Here is a 6,000-nt window from a genome sequence, read left to right as displayed (position 1 = left end):
TGTTCGGACCTTTGTTGGTGTAGTTCGTAAATGATTCTCGTTACTCTTTTTTTAAATAAATAAGACCGTCTCTTTTCTTGTTTGAATTGTTTTACACTAGTCATTTTTGTGTTCTTTAAAGCTTGCTGTTGGGAATCAGCCAACTTAAAAGGTTATCTGAAATCCTTTGTACTTTGTTACAGATAATGAAGGCTGCACTTTGACTTTGACTTTTTTCACATTGTGACTTCAAGGATGCACTCATACCACATCTCCTTTTTTCTACATATGTGACCACAAACAAAAGTATAAATATATTTATAAAGTATGCGCACGGAATATATATATGCATTTGTTCCGCACTAAAAATATTGCTTCCGGCCGCGTTCCAATTTAAATACGATATGTTCGGTCATTAACATTAGTGTACTGTTCCACATTAAATGTCAGTGTTAAAGAGTATAATACGGAAGCGTATTCATATTAGCGCCACACATTTTTTTTTCATTTTTCTTCCTATGTTTGCGTTGTAACGCCATCTTGAGTAAATTACTTATCACGTATATATTCTGATTGGATGCGGCTGAGATACAGCAACAGCTATTGGCTTAAAATAGATAAAGAATTACAGACTTTTCGCGGACAGGATAAATAAAGGCAACAGTAGTATACCGCTGTTCAAAACTCATAAATCCATGGACAAAAAAAAATCGGGGTAACAAACTAAAACCGAGGGAAACGCATTAAATATAAGAGGAGAACAACGACATAACACTAAAATGTAACACACACAGAAACGGACCGAGCATCAGACAAAATCCCACGAGAATAACAAATATAACATCAAAACCGAATACATGAATTTGGGATAGACAAGTACCGTGACACGTCTTATCGCAATGTGAATTTACACTCAAAAATAAGAGAAAACAAACGACACAACGTTAAAATGTATTACACACAGAAACGAACTATAATATAACAATGGCCATATTCCTGACTTGGTACAGGGCATTGTTAAAGGAAAAAATGGTGGGTTGAACCTGGTTTTGTGGCATGCCAAACCTCGCACTTTTACGGCCATGTGAAATATAACATCAAAATGACAACACAACACCACAGGACTACAATATAAAAAAATTGGAGAACACAATTGACAAAGAATCACACGAACAACAGCCAACAAAAGGCAACAAGTTCAAAATTTGACATCAAATGCCGGAAAATTGTCTGTGTATTTCAGTTCCGATCAACTGTCATTAATGCATGTTCGTTTCATTATGCATATATTTCACAGATAAATTCAATATTTAAATATCAATTATTAATACGTGTTTATTTGCTTTGTTACTCTGCAATTTGCACGATTTGCTTTGCTAAACACTGTTCATATACAATATGTTTACAAAAATGCATTATCTGAAGTTTATAACTTCTGACAATCTAGGCAAACTTCCAGAAAGGCCCACCTCAAAAGTCATGTTTATTTATAATCTGTTTTATTTTTCAACTAGAAATTTAGATTTTTTAAAAGCATGGGTGTAAAACGCATACTCTTAAAGTACATTCATTTTTTATCAATCAATATATAAAAATACCACATTAATAATTATAATTATCAATAACCACAATCACACATATCTATACCTTAAATTAGGGTAAAGGTCGTTAAAAACTTCCATTTGTTGGTAGAGCGAAGCAGTTCACAGCTTTTTAGAAAGCCAAAACTTGTTTTTTTTTTATTTTTTGTCAGATATTCGTAATTCTATCCGGTTTTATCTATGTATTGCCAATATAATATTTTGCCCGCAAACCCATACTTTTTCCTAATTTTGTTACATATATTTTAAGAAGCCATATTACGGAAACTCTTATAAAATCTTTGCTATTTTTTCATAGTTTTTGAAAGCAAACAGGTACCAATGACAGTTTGACGAAAAACCTAGAGAGAATCATTACCTGCCAAAGTTTTAATAGCTTATATCTTAAAAACAAGGACACGGCCCGTTCTTTTTTTCTCCCCTTTTTTTAGTTCTGTTATTTATCAACTATCAATTATAAGTCTTTTAAAACGCTTGGGTTTTTTGTCGAGCCTGCAACTTTTGTTGCAGAAAGCTCGACATAGGGATAGTGATCCGGCGGCGGCGGCGTTAGCTAACTTCTTAAAAGCTTTATATTTTAGAAGGTGGAAGACCTGGATGCTTCATACTTTGTATATAGATGCCTCGTGTTACGAAGTTTTTGTCAGTCACATGTCAAATATCCTTGACCTCATTTTCATGGTTCAGTGACCACTTGAAAAAAAAGTTCAGATTTTTTGTAATGTTGAATTCTCTCTTATTATAAGTAATAGGATAATTATATATGGTATGTGCGTACCTTGCAAGGTCCTCATACCCGTCAGACAGTTTTCACTTGACCTCGACCTCATTTCATGGATCAGTGAACAAGGTTAAGTTTTGGTGGTCAAGTCCATATCTCAGATACTATAAGCAATAGGGCTAGTATATTTGGTGTATGGAAGGACTGTAAGGTGTACATGTCCAACTGACAGGTGTCATCTGACCTTGACCTCATTTTCATGGTTCAGTGGTTATAGTTAAGTTATTGTGTTTTGGTCTGTTTCTCTCATACTTTATGCAATAGATCTACTATATTTGTTGTATGGAATGATTGTAAGGTGTACATGTCTAGCGGGCAGATGTTATCTGACTTTTGACCTCATTTTCATGGTTGAGTGGTCAAAGTTAAGTTTTTGAGTTTTGGTCTTTTTATCTAATACTATATGCCATAGGTCAACTATATTTGGTGTATGAAAATATTTTATGATCTATATGTCAGTCGTGCAGGTTTTATTTGACCTCGACCTCATTTTCACGGTTCATTGCTCAGTGTTAAGTTTTTGTGTTTTGGTCTATTTTTCTTAAACTATAAATTATAGGTCAACTATATTTGTTGTATGGAAGCATTGTTAGCTGTACATGTCTGCCTTGCATTGTTCGTCTGACTTTGACCTCATTTTCATGGTTCATTGGTCTTTGTTTAGTTATCTTGGTTAATGTTAAGTTTATATGACAGTTTTAATAAAGCTTTATACTTAGGACTATCAACATAATATCAATTATTAGCAAAGAAGGCGAGACATTTCAGTGTGTGCACTCTTGTTTAAACAGAGAACTTAGCGAACATCCTTGAATTTCTCCTTAAAAAGCTTCACTGAAGAAAATTAACAGCAAAACTTTATTTAGTAGGTAAGTATATCTATATCTATAACACATCACGGCGAACTTAAAACTAATTATTTTATTATTAATCAACAAATTCATACTTTTATTTGTCATGACACACTGAAGTATACAAAGAAGTAGAACATTTTGTTTGAACACATAACTGTGCTGTAATGTCATAATTCGATTAAAAAAGGAGGAGGTTCTTTGTGAGAATACATTAAAATAATAATATTTTCTTATGGTTAAACAATTTTAATTTGTACATAAATGTTTTTGGACAATGAAATATGTTTAAACTATATTTATAGAAGGTATAGAAGCTATTGAAACCTAAAGCGTGTGATGAAAAAATATATAGTACTATCATTCAATACCATTTTTTAAAAAGGACAATTTTGATATGTTTTGAAAAAATAATATGTTTATTTCATCCCGTTAAGGCGTTTGCTATTTGTAACATATATATACATGGAGAATTTGAGTCACTATTTTTGAGGTTATTTTTTCTTCTTTGTTTTGTAAACGCCATATGGTATCATTCCTGTAATGACATCATTTTAAAGTTACTTCATGAAGATTTATGTTAGCTAAAAATGTGCTTGATCAGCAACTGGGCGTGTGTTAATAATCCAATTATTATCAAATTACTTTTTGTGAAACAGCGTCGAGTATAAAAGCTAATAATTTAGTTATTGTTAAATCTTTTCTTGCAACTTATGAATTAGAGTGTTGCAAGCGTGATTGCGCAATTTCAACACGAAAGATATGCCGACGTATAAACATTGGACGATTCAACTTATTAATGAAATTGAACTTCATCTGTTTTTAGATTCAAAAGATGTTGGGCAGTACTTTGCAGGTACGTTTTATATGGTAAAATAAGTATGTTCAGTTTTAAACTTTTAATTTCGTTTTTGGAGCAGCGCAAATTGAAAGCGCAAATACTTTCGAAAGATTTTTTAAACAAAAAGAAAACTATTCAGCATTTCAAATACACAGTATTACGAAGATGTTGTTCTAAAAGTAAACGTTAACATGATTTTATTTTCAAATTTAGCAATTTAATTGTGTTTTTTTAACATGCATAAAGTCAATTCTTTTGAACTCATTACAGGAAAGTTAAAAATCAATTACAATTGTCAAAGCACATGCTATTTGGGAATGGACCCACTTTTTCCGTAAAATAAAAATATTTATTCCATATCGGTATCATTTTAGAAGGTTTCTCTATTTGATTTTTAAATTTATAACATTTTTTCACCGGGTATAGAGACGATCACAGCGTTTATCGTCAAGGTGATTTTTACATGTAATGTTTTAGTAAAATGATTGATGTACAAATATTTTGTTTTTTAAAATATTTGTCATAACAAATATTGTTTTCTCTCGGAATATGTAATAAAAGAGTTACTGTCTTTTGCTTTGATAAATTTGTGGTTGAATTTTGAAAATAATATAAACTTCGGCCGTTGGTCTCAGTGAACATCAGTTTTTCAAAAGTCAATAAAACAACATATTTACAACACCAAAAGACAGTAAATGTACATATCCACTGTTATTATAATATCGTATTGACAAAACAAAGAGCACTTTATACAATAAGTGAAAATAAGATGAAATAATATATTTTGGAATTTGTTATGAAAAAAAAAATAATAGAGAAGGGTCTTTCCCCCTAGAGCATGTGAAACAATGTGCAAATGGCAAAAAAAATTACGGTCTCCCTTTTGAGAGGCGTCTAGTTAAATGTAAATACGTGTTATTTCTTCACAATCGAAATTGTTTTGTTGTTTTGCACGTAATGAATGTGCATCTGTGATCATCTGTGGAGCGAACCCCATTTTTATACCAACCGTAATCTTGATTAACAGTCGGATTATAAAATATTTAACAGAAAAGCTGAAAACAAACGTCATAAACAGTTACTATAGTCAGAAACATATTACATATGTCTCTGCTATAGTCAATAGAATCGAACTTCACAACGTCCACTTGTTTTTTTTTGTCCATCTGATGAGGGGGGGGGGGGGGGGGGTTGGGATCCCACTAACATGTTTAACCCCGCCACATTATTTATGTATGTACCTGTCCCAAGTCAGGAGCCTGTAATTCAGTGGTTGTCGTTTGTTTATGTGTTACATATTTGTTTTTCGTTCATTTTTTTTACATAAATAAGGCCGTTAGTTTTCTCGTTTGAATTGTTTTACATTGTCTTATCGGGGCCTTTTATAGCTGACTATGCGGTATGGGCTTTGCTCATTGTTGAAGGCCGTACGGTGACCTATAGTTGTTAATGTTTGTGTCATTTTGTCTTTTGTGGATAGTTGTCTCATAGGCAATCATACCACATTTTCTTTTTTTTTTTTTCACTGATATTTAAAGTGGGGTTAGTTGGCATGTTTAAGATCGTAAATTTAAGTTCATCGTCTATTTCTTTAGTATTTTTCATACTAGGTGGGATGAAATCGCAGACCATTATTCAGCGGTATTTTAATCCTTTTCCTAAGTTTTGGGTGCCGGGTGCCTTTTAGAAAGTGGGCGAGTTGGTGAAAAAGTGGGGCGAATCGGTGTGGGGCGAGTCATCATAGTATACAAAAAGGATCAGAAAGTTGGTTTCTCTCCCCCGAACTATTATAGTGTTCTATAACTACAGATGTTCGTTGCTCGGTGAAATCTAAATGTATTTCATCTTCAAAAGACGACCTGTCACTGTCTTAAGTACTATATTTGTGCTAATTTATGTTTTAAATATGTTAACACAAGCTTGTACTCTGAGTGCTACTCATGTGGC

At 32.6% G+C, this 6,000-nt stretch overlaps 1 protein-coding gene across 1 annotated transcript in view; it reads left to right on the top strand.

Moving 5' to 3' along the window:
* Nucleotides 1-3,189: 3,189 nt before the first annotated feature.
* Nucleotides 3,190-6,000, top strand: part of LOC127730048 (uncharacterized) — a 36,310-nt gene continuing 33,499 nt past the window's right edge. The window contains exon 1 of the mRNA XM_052238091.1: nt 3,190-4,068. The gene's annotated coding sequence lies outside the window, so the exon portion shown is untranslated. The remainder of the gene's footprint in view (nt 4,069-6,000) is intronic.

The sequence above is a fragment of the Mytilus californianus genome, unplaced genomic scaffold, assembly GCF_021869535.1.
Source record: "Mytilus californianus isolate M0D057914Y unplaced genomic scaffold, xbMytCali1.0.p SCAF_2, whole genome shotgun sequence".
NCBI lineage: Eukaryota > Metazoa > Mollusca > Bivalvia > Mytilida > Mytilidae > Mytilus > Mytilus californianus.
Note: the sequence above shows the minus strand (reverse complement) of the source record. Positions and strands in the feature narration are given on the sequence as shown.